The 22,073-nt window shown below is 41.0% G+C and overlaps 1 non-coding gene across 50 annotated transcripts in view; it reads right to left on the reverse strand.

Annotated features, from left to right (window-relative positions):
- The window catches only part of LOC127009111 (uncharacterized), a 123,553-nt gene that overhangs the window by 36,808 nt on the left and 64,672 nt on the right, over window positions 1-22,073 (reverse strand). For 10 of the 50 annotated variants that reach the window (XR_007761617.1, XR_007761615.1, XR_007761616.1 and 7 more), the window contains 2 exons: window positions 4,219-4,285; window positions 617-733 (listed from right to left, as the gene is read on the reverse strand). The exons of 11 other annotated variants lie outside the window; for them this stretch is intronic. This is a non-coding gene — a transcript (uncharacterized LOC127009111). Of the gene's footprint in view, window positions 1-616; window positions 734-4,218; window positions 4,286-9,576; window positions 9,644-13,429; window positions 13,547-17,339; window positions 17,393-17,776; window positions 17,849-22,073 lie in introns of all 50 variants that reach the window. 29 more of the 50 variants (XR_007761626.1, XR_007761612.1, XR_007761624.1 and 26 more) reach the window with 13 other exon arrangements.

Genomic DNA, 22,073 nt, shown 5'->3' on the forward strand with positions numbered 1-22,073 from the left:
AACATATATCATGCATCCTATGCTTAACACGGTAGCTGCGGGGATCATGTTTCTTACCCGGTAGCAGCGACGGGCCAAATTTGTGGCTTTACCGTGTAGCAGCAATGGAACAAATTTGTGGCTTTACCGTGTAGCAGCAATGGGACAAATTTGTGGCTTTACCGTGTAGCAGACAGGCCAAATTTGTGGCTTTACCGTAGCAACAACAGGCCAAATTTGTGGCTTTACCGTGTAGCAGCAATGGGCCAAATTTGTGGCTTTACCGTGTAGCAGCAACAGGCCAAATTTGTGCCATGATTTAAACCCCCCAAAATAGATGATGTGTAAACTGATCACAAATGCTTTGATATGTATTATGAAATGGTTTGTGTGAGGGGTGATTTTTTCTCATTTTTCTCGCTTGGGGGACCATTAAGAAACATGATCCCCACTGCTACAACCACTGGGTTAAAAGGCCTTTCCCTCTAAGCAAGGGGATGTACTGAACATTTTACAACACAATGGGTTACTAAGTGAGCTGCTGAACATTTTACAGCTCAATATAACGGGTTCACCCTTTGGGGGCTTCTGGCGGGGGTAATGAAGGCAGGGCAGGAAGTGAGTAGAGAAAGCTTACCTATTTCTCCAAGCTGCTGAAAAGCTTGTTGGTGAAGAATTACTTGTCGGTGAAGAGACTGTTGTTGAGGTGAGGAGTGCCCTGTGTTATGGCACCTCCCAGCACTGCTACACCAACCTGCAAATATGTGTCCACTCTCAAAGTCTTGTACCGGGAAAGACAGCATGGGATAATATATTATGAAATCTCTCTCTCTATCAAGGGCTGTATAATTAAGATAATTAATTGATACTCTCTCTCTCATATTTGTTTTTTTACATACTTTTCTTCCTCTACCCTCCCTCTCTCTCTCTCTCTCTCCCCCCTCATAACTCTATACATACAGCCAGGCCTATACTTTGAGGCAGTGCCAACCACTGCACCACAAGCCACCCCCAAAAAACTATATGGAACTCAATATTCCATTAATTTCATAAAATATGTCCTTTCTGTTGAATATTGATATCTGAAACAGTTGGCAACATTAGCACAAGAGAACTCACTAAACTCAGTACATGTATTTTCCACCAGTTGGTCAGTCACAGTCAGTGCCTCGGCAGTTTGCTTTTGTGAGATTACCAGCTCAGTGGCATCTACGTGTATGCTTGTTAAGTCCTGTTGCTTTCTTTGCTTTACCAGAGACATACAAAGTGAGATTCAAAGGGTTAACCTGAAAAAGGGTTTTCCTGCAGCTGATCAGCTGGCAGACCAAAGCTTACTAACCTATCTTTTTAAAATTCCCTCAGTGTTGGAGGAAAGGCAAGAGCAGGACTTTAGCAAGTACAATAACTTTATATCGAGAGTTCAAAACTTTAAATAGTGAGTTCAAGGATTAATTCATATCAATTGTCAAAGCCTACTTATAAATTTATAATAATGTAGGATTCTTCTTGTTGTTTTGTGGTATATACCTTGAAGAGAATAAATGAATCATTGCAAATGAATACGTTGTTTTCCTTTACCATCTTTGGAGCACACCATTTAACTCATGGAATACTTTTACTAAAAAAAATCAAATAAAAAAAAAATCATGATTTTGTTTGGTAATAACAATCATGATTTTTAGTAAAGAAATCAAAGATTTAATCATCTGATTAAATCAATTTGATTTAATCATTGCCAACCCTGCTTAGGCGATTATTTCTTTAGTGACAAATTTTGCTATTATCCAGAAAGCTACATATTCAAGGCACTGTACAGGGGATCCTCAGCTATGATGCCCTCCACCTATGACTATTTCAAGGTTATGACACAACCCACAAATTATTAAGTTTGGAAAGTTTGGTTTTGTGGGCAGCACAACATCTGTGGTCATATGCCGGAGACAGACAGGAGGGAAGGAATTATAGAAGGAACAGACCCCAGGAGACAGGACACAACCCCTGATTAATACCTGGTACACTGCTGGGTGGACAGGGGCTATGTAGGGTATCGGAAAAGCCGCCCAAATTTTTCCACTCCGCCTGGGAATCGAACCCGGGCTCTCTCGGTTGTGACCCGAGTGTGCTAACCACTGCACCACAAAGCCCCCCTGCAAATATGTGTCCACTGTCAAAGTCTTGTATTGGGAAAGACAGCACTGGATAAGATATTCTATAGTCTCTCTCTATCAAGGACTGTAAATTAACCCTTTGGTTGCTAAATACTTGCAGGGAGGACTAGCGTAACTTGCCGCTGGTGCTAAACCCTCCCTGCGAGTTCCAGGGCCCAAATTTACAATTAATCTTAATCTTTAACTTAAAAGTTCCACTGAATCTCAAGTTTAACTTATAGCTGAGCTTAAATGAAAAAATAAGTTCAACTTCACTCAGCAGCTGATCCAGTTTGAAAATTTGTCCTGGCATAAGATGTATTTTTTAAATTGCAGAATTGCGACACTTCAGTGATTGAATATGTAGTAATACTACTTTATCAATGTTATATGATGATATACTTCAGAAATATGGGCATAATAAGGTAGTATTTATAAAATAAAGGTTACGTTTATCATCCGCGCAAGGTGATATTCTTTTTTTTTTCTCTTGAATGTAAACACGGACACGCGTTCCTGTTCGTCTTCCTCATTCTTGCATCACCCACCTCTGACGAGGTAATCATGGAAAATATTGCCGCTTTCACTTCTCCCAAGAGGAAAAGGGGAGTGAATTGGAGAGACTGCCACACTCTACACATAGTAAAGGGAAGGGAGTCAACAGATACCGTCTGCAAGGGTAGCCACTGTCCCTAATAGATGACATGAATCCGGTGGTATACGATGATCCTCAAACATGCGTTTGAGGCCACCCTCACGCCAAATACGAGCATCATGAGTGGACCCAGGCCAATTAGCTACAACATTAAGAATATTATATTTGGCATCAAACACTAATTGTGTGTTTATGCTATGGAAATTCTTCCTGTTGACATAGTCTGCTTCATATTCCCTGAGGTATCCTGACATGCGTGCAATCTATTACACCAACAATGCCAGGGAAGTTTGCAACTTGCACAAATTCTTGTTGTTTCTCTCGGATTTCAGGGACGGTGCGAGGAAATCGAATGAATTGGACAAGTATGGCTGGCTGTGTAAGTGCCTTGAGGGTATCGGTGATCGCTTTGCTTACTGACGACTGTGATGGACCAAGATCATCACTGTTACACATCTGCATTTTCCCCGTTGCTAAGTAACGCAGTGTAATAATTACTTTCATTTCGGGTGTCAATGCAAAACTCCTTGAAGTAGGGCTTTGCAGGGCCCCTCTCACCAAATCCGTTACGAACAGTACTCCTGCACGATCCAGTCTGTAGCGTTTCAATAGTTCTGCGTCACTCAAAGTATTCAGAACGTCTCTTCGCTCTTGAAAAGTCTTCTCTAGGCGCTGACGGGCTTGTTGACGTTCGGCCATCTTGGCGACTGAAGTTCGACTTAGGCTCCTTAAGACGGGTTTGGGCCCGCCTAAAATATCTCGTCAGCTAAGATCAACTTATGAGGGATAAGATGAAGAATAAAGTTAAACTCGCCCTAAAGTCAAACTTAGCGGTTAAAGATTTATTGTAAATTCGGCCCAGTAGAGGGTAGCAGGACGCCTATGGCGGGTCAGAGGCAGAACAAACACGTGATCTAATAGGAGTGGCCATACAGGACGCAGGTAGCAGGTTCCTCCAAGCACCTGCTACCCGCGTCCTGTATGGCCACTCCTATTAGATAACATGTCAAATGTGTGTTCTTGCACAGAGGACCAGCCTCATAAAACTACCCCTGAAATGCCCTAAACTCCTAATGTCAAATGTGTGTTTTTAGCTTCATAGCACAGAGGAAGGGTCACACCACCACCAGCCTCATAAAACTACCCTGAAATGCCCTAAACTCCTACAAAAACATGTCAAATGTGTGTTTTTAGCTTCATAGCACAGAGGAAGGGTCACACCACCACCAGCCTCATAAAACTACCCTGAAATGCCCCAAACCTCAACAAAAGACTTAAATATTACATGTGAGTTTGGGTGTTGCAATGCATTATCATAATCTAACCATCTCTTCTGTCTCTCCTTTCTTTATTCAGTGGTCTAAGAGCCAAGAGGGAAGGAAGGAAGGAAGGAAGGAAGAAGTTTGCAATGGAAAGAGAATTGATTTGAACACTCACCAAGTCCTTATCCTCCTCCTCCTCTTCTTCCTCTTCATCTTCTCTTCTTCTTCCTCCTCTTCTTCCTCTGTAAACAGGGTAAGGAAATAAGTCAGCTGTAAAATAATTGGGATTTTTTGAGATAATAAATTATTTTCAAGGTAAAAAAATATATAGATAGATATTGGTAGAGAGAGAGAGAGAGAGATTTAATTCTGGTGCCATACTTGCTCACTTTTTCTTTCATCTTAAAAAATAATCTCTTTACTTTCTCAGCTTTAGAAATTTTCTCAATAACTGTGAAAGCATAACTCTCTCTCTCTCTCTCTCTCTCTCTCACACACACACACACACAAAATATATGCTGCATAATGTGATGACAAATGAGATGATGTGTATATATAATATATATATATATATATATATATATATATATATATATATATATATATATATATATATATATATATATATATATATAGTATATATATATATATATATATATATATATATATATATATATATATATATATATATATATATATATATATATATATATATATATATATATATATATCATGAAATGGTTTGTGGGAGTGATGATTTTTTTTCTCATATTTCACACTTAGAGGGAAGGAAGGGCCTGTAATAAGGGGGATATTCATAGGGTTTTGTTGGTAAGAGAACCGGGAAGGACACGTAGTAATGGGTTTAACCCCTTCAACACGAGTATACTGTGTCCTTGTGTGCCCCGTACCATATCCCAGGACGCGCATACTGGCTTGCTTTAGCCAATATACGAGTTATTTTATCTCTATATTTATGCTTACATCTCAAAATTATCAATTAATTTATACTTCTTTATGTGCACCATGTAATTCTGCATGTTTTCATATATAATACATGATGATTATGTTGAGTTTATGGCTGAAAGCTTGTTATACTCAATAGCGACATTTGAAATTTGGCGCGCGTGGCGATCTCGGATACGGTGCGAGGTGTTGTTTTGGCCTGGCCGTAGTGAGTTTCTTTATGTGCACCATTTAATTCTGCATGTTTTCATATATAATACATGATGATTATGTTGAGTTTATGGCTGAAAGCTTGTTATATTCAATAGCGACATTTGAAATTTGGAGAGCGTGGCGATCTCGGATACGGCGCAGGGCACTGTTTTGGCCCGGCCGTAGTGAGTTTCTTTATGTGCACCATGTAATTCTGCATGTTTTCATATATAATACATGATGATTATGTTGAGTTTATGGCTGAAAGCTTGTTATATTCAATAGCGACATTTGAAATTTAGCGCGAATGGCGATCTCGGATACGGTGCGGGGTGTTGTTTTGGCCCGGCCGTAGTGAGTTTCTTTATGTGTACCATTTAATTCTGCATGTTTTCATATATAATACATGATGATTATGCTGAGTTTATGGCTGAAAGCTTGTTATATTCAATAGCGACATTTGAAATTTGGCGTGGCGATCTCAGATACGGCGCAGGGCGCTGTTTTGGCCCGGCCGTAGTGAGTTTCTTTATGTGCACCATTTAATTCTGCATGTTTTCATATATAATACATGATGATTATGTTGAGTTTATGGCTGAAAGCTTGTTATATTCAATAGCGACATTTGAAATTTAGCGAGCGCGGAGATCTCGGACACAGCAGAGGGCGCTGTTTTGGCCCGGCCGTAGTGAGTTTCTTTATGTGCACCATGTAATTCTGCATGTTTTCATATATAATACATGATGATTATGTTGAGTTTATGGCTGAAAGCTTGTTATATTCAATAGCGACATTTGAAATTTAAGCGGAGATCTCGGACACAGCAGAGGCGCTGTTTTGGCCCGGCCGTAGTGAGTTTCTTTATGTGCACCATGTAATTCTGCATGTTTTCATATATAATACATGATGATTATGTTGAGTTTATGGCTGAAAGCTTGTTATATTCAATAGCGACATTTTAATTTTAGCGCGCGTGGCGATCTCGGATACGGTGCGGGGTGTTGTTTTGGCCTGGCCGTAGTGAGTTTCTTTATGTGCACCATTTAATTCTGCATGTTTTCATATATAAAAATGATGATTATGCTGAGTTTATGGCTGAAAGCTTGTTATATTCAATAGCGACATTTGAAATTTGGCGAGCGTGGCGATCTCGGATACGGCGCAGGGTGTTGTTAAGGTTTTTCATTATCAGTTATCGGTTATCGGGAATAAGGTTTTCTGTTATCGTGCCCTGCTATGGCGGAGACGCTGTCTTTCTCCTCAGTCTGAAGCTAGCCAGCACTGTGAGTGGAACATTTCTCTGGAATACACACACTGCTACTATGGCACCCAAGCATCCTTCCACCTCGTCCAGTGACATAAGAACATAGGAGTCTGCACGAAGCAGCTCCTCTGAACCTTGGCTCCCGTGTATCTAACCCTACCTAATATCGCTGTCCATGACGCATCAACAAAGTGATGGTGGTGAGTGTGAGGACGTGTTTTTGTTGTGTCAGTGACTTACAAATGTAATGTAGCAATTCTTTCTTTAGAAAACTTTAACTTAACCCGGTGGTGGCAGGGATCATGTTTCTTAATGGTCCCTCCAAGCAAGAAAAATGAGAAAAAATCACCCTCACACAAACCATTTCATATTATATATCAAAGCATTTGTGATCAGTTTATGTGTATTACTTTCCTCTCTGTCAAAGGCTGTAAAATAAGGCAAAAAGTAAGCAGAAAATATATATCTACCCTTGCAGGTGAAAATATAGCCTGTTAGCTTTTGAGACCAAACCATGTAGTGAGCCTCCTCCTCCTCCCTGCTGGCTAGGCTTCCTTTTAATATGTATTTCCACACATGATGCGACCAATATCAGGAGTCTTTTTCACACCAATATTTACTGTATAATGATGACTTGACTCCGCACCGGTGAGTGAGTTAGGGGCTTAAGGAACTTTGATGCCAGGATTGGAGGTGACTTATTCCTGGGTTTAAACTTATACAAAATCAGGTTGGCAACATGTCTGTGGTAAGTCCCTTGTACAATTAGAAATATTACTTTCCTCTCTGTCAAGGGCTGAATAAAAACATCTGTGGTCATATGCCGGAGAGAGACAGGAGGGGGAAGGAATTATAGAAGGGAACAGACCCCAGGAGACGGGACACAACCCCTGATTAATACCTGGTACACTGCTGGGTGGACAGGGGCTATGTAGGGTATCGGAAAAGCCGCCCAAATTTTTCCACTCCGCCTGGGAATCGAACCTGGCTCTCGGTTGTGACCCGAGTGTGCTAACCACTGCACCACAAAGCCCCCCTGCAAATATGTGTCCACTGTCAAAGTCTTGTATTGGGAAAGACAGCACTGGATAAGATATTCTATAGTCTCTCTCTATCAAGGACTGTAAATTAACCCTTTGGTTGCTAAATACTTGCAGGGAGGACTAGCGTAACTTGCCGCTGGTGCTAAACCCTCCCTGCGAGTTCCAGGGCCCAAATTTACAATTAATCTTAATCTTTAACTTAAAAGTTCCACTGAATCTCAAGTTTAACTTATAGCTGAGCTTAAATGAAAAAATAAGTTCAACTTCACTCAGCAGCTGATCCAGTTTGAAAATTTGTCCTGGCAAAAGATGTATTTTTTAAATTGCAGAATTGCGACACTTCAGTGATTGAATATGTAGTAATACTACTTTATCAATGTTATATGATGATATACTTCAGAAATATGGGCATAATAAGGTAGTATTTATAAAATAAAGGTTACGTTTATCATCCGCGCAAGGTGATATTCTTTTTTTTTTCTCTTGAATGTAAACACGGACACGCGTTCCTGTTCGTCTTCCTCATTCTTGCATCACCCGCCCTCTGACGAGGTAATCATGGAAAATATTGCCGCTTTCACTTCTCCCAAGAGGAAAAGGGGAGTGAATTGAGAGACTGCCACACTCTACACATAGTAAAGGGAAGGAGTCAACAGATACCGTCTGCAAGGGTAGCCACTGTCCCTAATAGATGACATGAATCTGGTGGTATGATGATCCTCAAACATGCGTTTGAGGCCACCCTCACGCCAAATACGAGCATCATGAGTGGACCCAGGCCAATTAGCTACAACATTAAGAATATTATATTTGGCATCAAACACTAATTGTGTGTTTATGCTATGGAAATTCTTCCTGTTGACATAGTCTGCTTCATATTCCCTGGGGGCCAGTATCCTGACATGCGTGCAATCTATTACACCAACAATGCCAGGGAAGTTTGCAACTTGCACAAATTCTTGTTGTTTCTCTCGGATTTCAGGGACGGTGCGAGGAAATCGAATGAATTGGACAAGTATGGCTGGCTGTGTAAGTGCCTTGAGGGTATCGGTGATCGCTTTGCTTACTGACGACTGTGATGGACCAAGATCATCACTGTTACACATCTGCATTTTCACCGTTGCTAAGTAACGCAGTGTAATAATTACTTTCATTTCGGGTGTCAATGCAAAACTCCTTGAAGTAGGGCTTTGCAGGGCCCCTCTCACCAAATCCGTTACGAACAGTACTCCTGCACGGTCCAGTCTGTAGCGTTTCAATAGTTCTGCGTCACTCAAAGTATTCAGAACGTCTCTTCGCTCTTGAAAAGTCTTCTCTAGGCGCTGACGGGCTTGTTGACGTTCGGCCATCTTGGCGACTGAAGTTCGACTTAGGCTCCTTAAGACGGGTTTGGGCCCGCCTAAAATATCTCGTCAGCTAAGATCAACTTATGAGGGATAAGATGAAGAATAAAGTTAAACTCGCCCTAAAGTCAAACTTAGCGGTTAAAGATTTATTGTAAATTCCAGTAGAGGTAGCAGGACGCCTAGCAGGTCAGAGGCAGAACAAACACGTTATCGAATAGGAGTGGCCATACAGGACGCAGGTAGCGGGTTCCCTCCAAGCGTACCTGCTACCCGCGTCCTGTCTGGCCACTCCTATTAGATAACATGTGTTTGTTCTTGCCCCTGACCTGATAGGCGTCCTGCTACCCTCTAATGTCAAATGTGTGTTTTTTAGCTTCATAGCACAGAGGAAGGGTCACACCACCACCAGCCTCATAAAACTACCCCTGGAAATGCCCTAAACTCCTACAAAAAACATGTCAAATGTGTGTTTTTTAGCTTCATAGCACAGAGGAAGGGTCACACCACCACCAGCCTCATAAAACTACCCCTGGAAATGCCCCAAACCTCAACAAAAGACTTAAATATTACATGTGAGTTTGGGTGTTGCAATGCATTATCATAATCTAACCATCTCTTCTGTCTCTCCTTTCTTTATTCAGTGGTCTAAGAGCCAAGAGGGAAGGAAGGAAGGAAGGAAGGAAGAAGTTTGCAATGGAAAGAGAATTGATTTGAACACTCACCAAGTCCTTATCCTCCTCCTCCTCTTCTTCCTCTTCATCTTCTCTTCTTCTTCCTCCTCTTCTTCCTCTGTAAACAGGGTAAGGAAATAAGTCAGCTGTAAAATAATTGGGATTTTTTGAGATAATAAATTATTTTCAAGTTAAAAATATATATATAGATATTGTTAGAGAGAGAGAGAGAGAGAGAGAGAGAGAGAGAGAGAGAGAGAGAGAGAGAGCTTTAATTCTGGTGCCATACTTGCTCACTTTTTCTTTCATCTTAAAAAATAATCTCTTTACTTTCTCAGCTTTAGAAATTTTCTCAATAACTGTGAAAGCATAACTCTCTCTCTCTCTCTCTCTCTCTCTCTCTCTCACACACACACACACAAAATATATGCTGCATAATGTGATGACAAATGAGATGATGTGTATATATATATATATATATATATATATATATATATATATATATATATATATATATATATATATATATATATATATATATATATATATATATATATATATATATATATATATATATATATATATATATATATATATATATATATATATATATATATATATATATATATATATATCATGAAATGGTTTGTGGGAGTGATGAATATTTTCTCATATTTCACACTTAGAGGGAAGGAAGGGCCTGTAATAAGGGGGATATTCATAGGGTTTTGTTGGTAAGAGAACTGGAAGGACACGTAGTAATGGGTTTAACCCTTCAACACGAGTATACTGTGTCCTTGTGTGCCCGTACCATATCCCAGGACGCGATACTGGCTTGCTTTAGCCAATATACGAGTTATTTTATCTCTATATTTATGCTTACATCTCAAAATTATCAATTAATTTATACTTCTTTACGTGCACCATTTAATTCTGCATGTTTTCATATATAATACATAATGATTATGTTGAGTTTATGGCTGAAAACTTGTTATATTCAATAGCGACATTTGAAATTTGGCGCTTGCACTGATCCCGGATACGTCGCAGGGCGCTGTTTTGGCCCGGCCATAGTGAGTTTCTTTATGTGCACCATTTAATTCTGCATGTTTTCATATATAATACATGATGATTATGTTGAGTTTATGGCTGAAAGCTTGTTATATTCAATAGCGACATTTGAAATTTGGCACACGGCGATCTCGGATACGGTGCGAGGTGTTGTTTTGGCCTGGCCGTAGTGAGTTTCTTTATGTGCACCATTTAATTCTGCATGTTTTCATATATAAAAATGATGATTATGTTGAGTTTATTGCTGAAACCTTGTTATATTCAATAGCGACATTTGAAATTTGGAGGCGTGGCGATCTCGGATACGGCGCAGGGCACTTTTTTGGCCCGGCCGTAGTGAATTTCTTTATGTGCACCATGTAATTCTGCATGTTTTCACATATAATACATGATGATTATGTTGAGTTTATGGCTGAAACCTGGTTATATTCAATAGCGACATTTGAAATTTATCTACAATAGCGATCTCGGATACGGTGCGGGGTGTTGTTTTGGCCCGGCCGTAGTGAGTTTCTTTATGTGTACCATTTAATTCTGCATGTTTTCATATATAATACATGATGATTATGCTGAGTTTATGGCTGAAAGCTTGTTATATTCAATAGCGACATTTGAAATTTGGCGCTGGCGATCTCAGATACGGCGCAGGGCGCTGTTTTGGCCCGGCCGTAGTGAGTTTCTTTATGTGCACCATTTAATTCTGCATGTTTTCATATAATACATGATGATTATGTTGAGTTTATGGCTGAAAGCTTGTTATATTCAATAGCGACATTTGAAATTTAGAGCGCGCGGAGATCTCGGACACAGCAGAGGGCGCTGTTTTGGCCCGGCCGTAGTGAGTTTCTTTATGTGAACCATGTAATTCTGCATGTTTTCATATATAATACATGATGATTATGTTGAGTTTATGGCTGAAAGCTTGTTATATTCAATAGCGACATTTGAAATTTAGCGCGCGTGGCGATCTCGGATACGGTGCGAGGTGTTGTTTTGGCCTGGCCGTAGTGAGTTTCTTTATGTGCACCATTTAATTCTGCATGTTTTCATATATAAAAATGATGATTATGCTGAGTTTATGGCTGAAAGCTTGTTATATTCAATAGCGACATTTGAAATTTGGCGAGCGTGGCGATCTCGGATACGGCGCAGGGTGTTGTTAAGGTTTTTCATTATCAGTTATCGGTTATCGGGAATAAGGTTTTCTGTTATCGTGCCCTGCTATGGCGGAGACGCTGTCTTTCTCCTCAGTCTGAAGCTAGCCAGCACTGTGAGTGGAACGTTTCTCTGGAATACACACACTGCATTTTGACCCCTACTATGGCACCCAAGCATCCTTCCACCTCGTCCAGTGACATAAGAACATAGGAGTCTGGGTAGACCTGCACGAGGCAGCTCCTCTGAACCTTGGCTCCCGTGTATCTAACCCTACCTAATATCGCTGTCCATGACGCATCAACAAAGTGATGGTGGTGAGTGTGAGGACGTGTTTTTGTTGTGTCAGTGACTTACAAATGTAATGTAGCAATTCTTTCTTTAGAAAACTTTAACTTAACCCGGTGGTGGCAGGGATCATGTTTCTTAATGGTCCCTCCAAGCAAGAAAAATGAGAAAAAATCACCCCTCACACAAACCATTTCATATTATATATCAAAGCATTTGTGATCAGTTTATGTGTATTACTTTCCTCTCTGTCAAAGGCTGTAAAATAAGGCAAAAAGTAAGCAGAAAAATATATATCTACCCTTGCAGGTGAAAATATAGCCTGTTAGCTTTTGAGACCAAACCATGTAGTGAGCCTCCTCCTCCTCCCTCCCTGCTGGCTAGGCTTCCTTTTAATATGTATTTCCACACATGATGCGGCCAGTATCAGGAGTCTTTTTCACACCAATATTTACTGTATAATGATGACTTGACTCCTGCATTAGCACCGGTGAGTGAGTTAGGGCTTAAGGAACTTTGATGCCAGGATTGGAGGTGACTTATTCCTGGGTTTAAACTTATACAAAATCAGGTTGGCGACATGTCTGTGGTAAGTCCCTTGTACAATAAGAAATATTACTTTCCTCTCTGTCAAGGGCTGAATAAATAAATCAAATTAATCTAACTATATTATAAAGCAAAACCAATTTTGCATGCATAATATGTATCCAGTGTGTAGTAAGCACTTTGGCAAACATATATCATGCATCCTATGCTTAACACGGTAGCTGCGGGGATCATGTTTCTTACCCGGTAGCAGCGACGGGCCAAATTTGTGGCTTTACCGTGTAGCAGCAATGGAACAAATTTGTGGCTTTACCGTGTAGCAGCAATGGAACAAATTTGTGGCTTTACCGTGTAGCAGCAATGGAACAAATTTGTGGCTTTACCGTGTAGCAGCAATGGGACAAATTTGTGGCTTTACCGTGTAGCAGCGACAGGCCAAATTTGTGGCTTTACCGTGTAGCAGCAACGGGCCAAATTTGTGGCTTTACCGTGTAGCAGCAACGGGCCAAATTTGTGCCATGATTTAAACCCCCCAAAATAGATGATGTGTAAACTGATCACAAATGCTTTGATATGTATTATGAAATGGCTTGTGTGAGGGGTGATTTTTTCTCATTTTTCTCGCTTAGAGGGACCATTAAGAAACACGATCCCGCTGCTACCACCACCACTGGGTTAAAAGGCCTTTCCCTCTAAGCAAGGGGATGTACTGAACATTTTACAACACACTGGGTTACTAAGTGAGCTGCTGAACATTTTACAGCTCAATATAACGGGTTCACCCTTTGGGGGCTTCTGGCGGGGGTAATGAAGGCAGGGCAGGAAGTGAGTAGAGAAAGCTTACCTATGTCTCCAAGCTGCTGAAAAGCTTGTTGGCGAAGAATTACTTGTCGGTGAAGAGACTGTTGTTGAGGTGAGGAGTGCCCTGTGTTATGGCACCTCCCGGCACTGCTACACCAACCTGCAAATATGTGTCCACTCTCAAAGTCTTGTACCGGGAAAGACGGCATGGGATAATATATTATAAAATCTCTCTCTATCAAGGGCTGTATAAGATAATTAATTGATACTCTCTCTCTCATATTTGTTTTTTACATAAAGAAAACATTTGACAAGGCTTTCAAGGAGTTTAGGGCATTTCAAGGATAGTTTTAAGACACTGGAGGTGGTAGTATGACCATAGGTCTGTGCCGTGAAGCCAAAAACACATATCTGACACACTTTTTCTAGGAATTTAGTGCATTTCCAGGGTAGTTTTAAGAGCCTGGTGGCGGTGTGACCCTTCCTCTGTGCCATTAAGGAACAGTGACCCTGCAAACACACAAAAACTATCTATTTATAACTATCTATCACCCTTTATCTATCTATCCTTCTATCCACTGGTTCCCAAACTGGGGACCATATAGCACAATGAAGGGCGTAGGTTAAGGTTAGTTCAAGACTTAAACTAACCTTGAACTATGGGCTCCTTCAGTCTGCTTTATGGGCCCCAGTTTGGGAATGGCAAAGACATGGATTTTAAAGGAAATTACATAGATTTTAGAGGAAATTACATGGATTATAGTGCAAGCAACTGAAGTACAGGCCCACAAGATTATATGAGATGAAGTCCATGCATGTGAGGGCCCCAGACATTGTGTGTGTGTGTGTGTGCAGGCTGCCTTCATGGTACCATTTTAGCACATTGAAATAAGGTACCATCTCTCCATCTCCTTCAATGTGTCATTACATGTTTTTCCCAAGGCCACAGAGAAGGTTTTCATGGGCAGATCATAGCCATGGATGGAGGTTTTGCAAGTACTCTACTGGTATATTTTCCCACACACTAAATGCAAACAAACACCAACTTGGATATTTTGTAAGCTCATCCCGGCGCTAATTCAGCGATATTTCTTTGCTTCCTGCATGTTTATCTAACAAACACTAGTACTATGGTATTCTTGTATACCAATACTGCACTAACATAACTACAGTAGAGCCCCACTTAGCGCGAGATCAATTAGCGTGAACCGCATAACTGATGACTGCGTATTTTGAGTAATTATCAAACCCAAAAGTCAGACCCACGTGTGCACCAAATAACTTTTTTCATATTGGTTACTTTATTCAATTAGCGCAAATTTAGTTAGCGCGACCGCGTTCATCCACCTAATTCTCACGCTAAATGGGGCTCTACTGTACTAACATAGCTCATAGTAGTATTCCCACTTTTAATTAACATCTTGTACAGCAGTGTTTCTCTCTCCTGTGAACTGTTTCCCTGCACATGAATGCCTCGGCTGTGACGGGTCTTCATCAACAGTGCTGCCAGTGAGTGGCCTCACCTGAACACGAGTCATCGCTCCACAGCAGGTGACATGAAGAGCCTGACATGACAAGCACCTTACAGATGAACACCACATTAACAATTAGTTAAATGACACTTGAGCGGCTTGACAGTTCAGGGCCAAGGCCGCCTCCACCCCATTCCTATTCAAATACACTGGAATACCATATTTGGGTGTGTTTGTATTGGTATAACTATTGATAGAAATCAAAGCATTCTCATTGTGATAGGAATACAAGGAAAAGTATTTGTATTGTGCAAATAATTATCTGAGGAACACTTCAAAATCTATCATCTGTAATAGCAGGCATTACAAGTCCACACAGCCTCCTGGGGACTTGTTAGCACTGTGTTGAGTACAGGGTTATGAGCTCTTGTACATCTTTACAACACTGCTGCTGTTATGCCAAGAAGGTGTATTCATTCATATCAAAACAGCCTTCTTGTTAGCACTGTGTTGAGTACAGGGTTATGAGCTACACTACCTTGTACATCTTTACAACACTGCTGTTATGCCAAGAAGGTGTATTCATTCATATCAAAACAGTATTTCTATTCACTGTAATTTGAAGTACTGTATTGGTATTGTAATCCACAACACTTGTATTCCCTCCTGATCTTAGATAACTTTACAACACTGCTAAACCCAATTATGACAAGAAGGTATTTGTATTCATATTAAAACAACTTCATATGTATTCAATGTAATTTGAAGTAATTGTATCCCTCCTCCCTGGTCAGGGGAGTCGCTTGGGGGGGTTTGAGCCACGGCACATCTTCCCGGCCCCACACAGCGTGGTAGCGTGAGGATTCGAACCCGCGTCGTCCATCACGCGACGAATGTGGGTCCAGTACGCTATCACTTCGGCCTATTATTATTTTGTCATGTTGTTGTTGCCTGATGAGTGATATACCACCTTTACTGAGTCAGGTTCATCTGCTAGAGTTTAATGTGACCCTGCTGACAGTTTCACAAGACTTCTGCACCTGGAACAGGAAAACCACCCATGAAAAGCTCTGTTAGTAGTATTACACCGCACTGCTATATAAAAACCTTCACTTTTGGGGGCACTGCGGAGGACATTTCTCGGGTATGGCGGACATGGGATTCAATTGGTGGACGGTGTACCCCACTCTGACTGGGTTCATTTCAGTGGCCACATGCAATGACTGAACACGGGCGGTGGTCTGCCCACACCAAGGCTGTCTCAGGCTGGGCTGGGTCATGGGCGCGTAACATTGACCGTAAAGTGTCGGCAAATACGACACCTTGTGGTCACTTACGCCTGTGTCGGACGCGTCTTGGATTTTTTCCTTGGAGTAACCAATCTTGAATGTGGGAAAGAAATGGCGGACATTGCCAACAACTGACTGACGCACAAGATAGTCCTACATTCATTTTCTCTCCCTCTTTCCCTCCCTCCTTCCTTCCTTCCTTCCCCTCCCTCCCTCCTTTATTCCTTGCCTCCCTTCCTTCATTCCATCCTTTCCTTTTCTCTTCCTCTTTCCCTCCTTCTTTCCTTCAATCCCTCCTTCCTTCCCTCCCTCCCTCCTTTAGTCCTTGCCTCCCTTCCTTCATTCCATCCTTTCCTCCATTCCTTCCTTTCCTTTTCTCTCCCTCTTTCCCTCCTTCTTTCCTTCAATCCCTCCTTCCTTCCCTCCCTCCCTCCTTTAGTCCTTGCCTCCCTTCCTTCATTCCATCCTTTCCTCCATTACTTCCTTTCCTTTTCTCTCCTCTTCCCTCCTTCTTTCCTTCAATCCCTCCTTCCTTCCCTCCCTCCCTCCTTAAGTCCTTTCCTCCCTTCCTTCATTCCATCCTTTCCTCCCTCATTCCTCTCCCTCCCTTCCCTCTTTCCTTCCTTCCTTCCCTTCCCCTCCTACATACATACATACATAGTGAAGGAAGGCAGGAAGGTGACCTCTCTCCCCTGACCTCTCCTTGACCTTTTAATTGCTATTTCTGTGTTTAGTAAAAAAAAATTGATCCCATGTTTGTGTTCTTACAAACTGATACATTCTTACTGAGCTTCCTTCCCTCCCTCCCTTCCTTCCTTCCTTTATTACTGTTCTTTCTGTTATTCACTTGTTCTTTTCTCTCTCTGTTCCTTCCTTCTCTCCTTCCCTTTCCTTCCTATCTTTTTCCTTCCTTCCTTCCCTCCTTCATTCCTTCTTTCTCTCCCTCCTTCCTTCCATTCTTTCCCTTCCTTCCTTCATCCCTCCCTCCCTCCTTCCTTCCTCCCTTCTTTCCCTTCCCATTGCTCCTTCCTTCCTTCCTTCCTTCCTTCCTTCCTTTCCTCTCCCTCCCTCCCTCCTTCCTTCCTTCCTCAGAACAATCCATTACAGAAAGAAAATGAAGACAGGAAAACAAAGAAGCAAGGAAAATATTGATAAATGGAAAAGAAATAGAGGAAAATAAATTAACACTTACCAAGGAATTCCTGTGTCCTCCTCCTCTTCTTCTTCTTCTTCTTCTTGTTCTCTCTGTAATTCAAGTAAGGAGTCATTGCTCTGAGTAAACCTTAAGATACATTTTACATATAAATATAAATTCCTTTCAACTTTGAACCCTTCCTTCCTTCCTTCCTTCCTTCCACACAGCCACTACCACCAGAGGGTCACTTCAGGGGTCGGGGTCAGAACCTTCCCAAGACACAGGGTCATAGTTTTAAACATTTTCCTGCCCAAACTTACAAATTTAAAACAACATTGTGGTATTAAGGCATCTTGAAAACATTCCAGTTGATGTGTGTGTGTGTGTGTGTGTTTGCAGTACCAAGGTGTTCCTGGCTGCAAACTTTCCCTCCTTATTATCAAAATTCCTTGACTGCTCGTTAACCATTTTAGAAAAAATAAATTAACACTCACCAATGGGTTCCTCCTGTGTTCCTCGTCTTCTTCCCAGTCCTCCTCCTCCTCCTCTTCTTCGTTTGGTAGTGTCTGCAAATCAAGTTTGGTGTCAATTAACTGTGTAAACATCAACATACTTTTTATTTTTACAGTAAAAAAAAAGCCCATCACTCACTGCTCCAAAATGATATCATTATAAACTGGGTGCAACTCCAGCGTGTGGTGTACCCAGTGCAGTCTAGCCCAGTATCACAAGTCTACAAAATGACCTGACCTGTCTCCCAAAACCTAGTCCTGATTTGAGTATGTAATGACCTAACCACAATGTCCAGGCTGAAGCTCCTAGGCCAGAGGAGTGCGCACGCCTTTTTGAGGGTGTCAGATGCCTGAAATAGCATATTTTTACTGTGCAAAGCAGGTGAAGTCACTCAAATTTATCTATTTGTATATATTTCATGGTGGCAAAATTTAAATTATCAGTTTCATTTTCACCAGTGACACGAATTTGTGGCTGTTTTTCACAATAGAATTTCACTCTAATAAGTGAATCAGACCCCACAGAGATATTACCAGAGTGTGTAGGAATGAATACAAAGATAACCACATACTTTGATTTAACTCTAGGATGTCTCGTGGATCATCAATAAATAAAAAACAAAATATCTGGACAGGCCACTCTTGAGCCTGTTACCTTCAATGACACCCCAAAACAGTCCCTGCGCCAAGTGTGTACCCCATATTTTGGTTGTGTTAGGTGCGCCTATTAGCAACTACTATTTTTACTGAACGAGGGACACATGATCCATATAAACCATTAATACTACCTAATAATATTAAACAAATTATATACGTGCTACCAGGGAATCATGAGGATTAATGTTATTGTAATTCTCACGTTTACTCAACCCTACTAAACCTATCCACCCCGCGCCCACCTAGCCTCCAGCAGGTGCCCACCCTGGCTCGCATAACCATAGCAGGGCACGATAACAGAAAACCTTATTCCCGATAACCGATAACTGATAATGGAAAACCTTATCAGTGATAACCGATATTCATTAACTGGAAACACAAATATAGGCGATAACCGACACCCGATATTAATCCACAATTCCGATACTATCTAGCGACAAGTCCGATAGGCGAAAACGATACTATATTGATATTTCAAATAAAAAACATAGATCATTCATATTTTCATTATCTGTATTTTAAAAACTTACAAATCTGAAAACCACACGTTGACACGTGCATATGGACGGTAATACTAGAAACGCCTGAACCGGTGTTGTGTTATTTGGCGTCCCACCGTCAAAACACTGGTCTCTCGTGAACTGCACATGCTCAGACCAGCAAGCGTGAACCTGAACAGTCTCACAAAGCTTTTTAACCGTAATTTAGAGTTGCTGGAAGGCTGAATCAGACATACAGTACCACTACCACCATCCCCGATGTTTCTAGATCGACACTCTGTACGAGTTGTATTTATATGTACAGTGTCGTTCTAGAAACAGCGAGGATGGTTGTACTGTATGTCTGATTCAGCCTTCCAGCAACTGGTCTTAATGTGTTAAAAAGCTTTGTGATACTGTACAGGTCTATGCTTACTGGTCTGAACATGCGCAGTTCACGAGAGACCAGTGTTTGTTAACACAAGCGCCAGCTTTTGACGATGGGACACCAAATAACACAACACCGGGTGCCTTCAATATCATGGCATGCTCACAAACGAATATGGAATATCAAATTTGAGGCAGTGAATAATCATTTTGGGGCAAAGCTAAATGATTTTTCTCTTTGATGTATTGATTTTTGAGTCTAACATAAAAAAATAACCTAGTATTTTAATGTTGATGATCTAAGTACGAAATCTCTTCGCCAAAGATAATTCATACCCCCAAGTTTTTTCATAAAATACCGGGCACCCGGGCCACGCATGCGAGTAGGGAGGAGACAACGTGTTTTTTTTTCTGAGGCGGAAAAAAAGTAGCGATTATCACTAGTTTGGTTACAAAAATAACGAAGATACCGATATATATTTAAATAAGCAGCGGATGGCCGACAACCCGATTTTGTTATCAGCGATAAAGTATCGCGATAACGCCCAGCTATGCGCATAACTCACCACCCACCTTCCTGCAATTACAGCTGATAATGTAGTCCTGCTAACACTTAATATAACACGTCACGTCGTAGGGTATTCGTATCTTACAATTTTACTGAACACTAGTCGACCTGTCCTCCCCCGCTCACCTCTGTTGCGCCTCCTCATTCCCAGTCTTACTAAAATGGATTGGCTGAGGAGAAGCACCTTCCACAGGGAGAGCGTGTCAGTTTTCCTTGTTCCTCACTGGCTGACAGCCACTGATGAGGCTGCTGGCCAATACCAAATTTAAAGTGCATAGTTCACACCTTTTCTTTCTCCTTATTTTCTCCATGCAAACAGTTTAATACTTACTAAAAAATGGTCATTATCGTAAATAAATCTGTCTCAGGAAAACAAATAACCAGTGAGGCTGGCAAGGAGAGGAAGAGAGCTCACCATGCTGTGCCCAGTGACCATATTGACGTGTGTGTGTGTGTGTGTGTGTGTGTGTGTGTGTGTGTGTGTGATATACCCAATACCCACTACAGTGCGGGGTGTTGTTATATATATATATATATATATATATATATATATATATATATATATATATATATATATATATATATATATATATATATATGTAGGCATCAGCTCTCAGTGATTTTACTATACTAGGCTACTACTACCCTACTCACCTAGACTTACATGATGATTATGTTGAGTTTATGGCTGAAAGCTTGTTATATTCAATAGCGACATTTGAAATTTAGCGCGCGCGGCAATCTCGGACACAGCAGAGGGCGCTGTTTTGGCCCGGCCGTAGTGAGTTTCTTTATGTGCACCATGTAATTCTGCATGTTTTCATATATAATACATGATGATTATGTTGAGTTTATGGCTGAAAGCTTGTTATATTCGATAGCGACATTTGAAATTTGGCACACGCGGCGATCTCGGATACGGTGCGAGGTGTTGTTTTGGCCTGGCCGTAGTGAGTTTCTTTATGTGCACCATTTAATTCTGCATGTTTTCATATATAAAAATGATGATTATGCTGAGTTTATGGCTGAAAGCTTGTTATATTCAATAGCGACATTTGAAATTTGGCGAGCGTGGCGATCTCGGATACGGCGCAGGGCACTGTTTTGGCCCGGCCGTAGTGAATTTCTTTATGTGCACCATGTAATTCTGCATGTTTTCATATATAATACATGATGATTATGTTGAGTTTATGGCTGAAACCTTGTTATATTCAATAGCGACATTTGAAATTTAGCGAATGGCGATCTCGGAAACTGGGGTGGGTGTTGTTTTGGCCCGGCCGTAGTGAGTTTCTTTATGTGTACCATTTAATTCTGCATGTTTTCATATATAATACATGATGATTATGCTGAGTTTATGGCTGAAAGCTTGTTATATTCAATAGCAACATTTGAAATTTGGCGCGTGGCGATCTCGGATACGGCGCAGGGCGCTGTTTTGGCCCGGCCGTAGTGAGTTTCTTTATGTGCACCATTTAATTCTGCATGTTTTCATATATAATACATGATGATTATGTTGAGTTTATGGCTGAAAGCTTGTTATATTCAATAGCGACATTTGAAATTTAGCGCACGCGGCGATCTCGGACACAGCAGAGGGCGCTGTTTTGGCCCGGCCGTAGTGAGTTTCTTTATGTGCACCATGTAATTCTGCATGTTTTCATATATAATACATGATGATTATGTTGAGTTTATGGCTGAAACCTTGTTATATTCAATAGCGACATTTGAAATTTGGCACACGCGGCGATCTCGGATACGGTGCGAGGTGTTGTTTTGGCCTGGCCGTAGTGAGTTTCTTTATGTGCACCATTTAATTCTGCATGTTTTCATATATAATAATGATAATTATGCTGAGTTTATGGCTGGAAGCTTGTTATATTCCATAGCGACATTTGAAATTTGACGCGTGGCGATCTCGGATACGGCGCAGGGCACTGTTTTGGCCCGGCCGTAGTGAATTACTTTATGTGCACCATGTAATTCTGCATGTTTTCATATATAATACATGATGATTATGTTGAGTTTATGGCTGAAACCTTGTTATATTCAATAGCGACATTTGAAATTTAGCGCGAATGGCGATCTCGGATACGGTGCGTGGCGTTGTTTTGGCCCGGCCGCAGTGAGTTTCTTTATGTGTACCATTTAATTCTGCATGTTTTCATATATAATACATGATGATTAT

This window comes from Eriocheir sinensis, chromosome 39 (assembly GCF_024679095.1).
Source record: "Eriocheir sinensis breed Jianghai 21 chromosome 39, ASM2467909v1, whole genome shotgun sequence".
Taxonomy (NCBI): Eukaryota; Metazoa; Arthropoda; class Malacostraca; order Decapoda; family Varunidae; genus Eriocheir; species Eriocheir sinensis.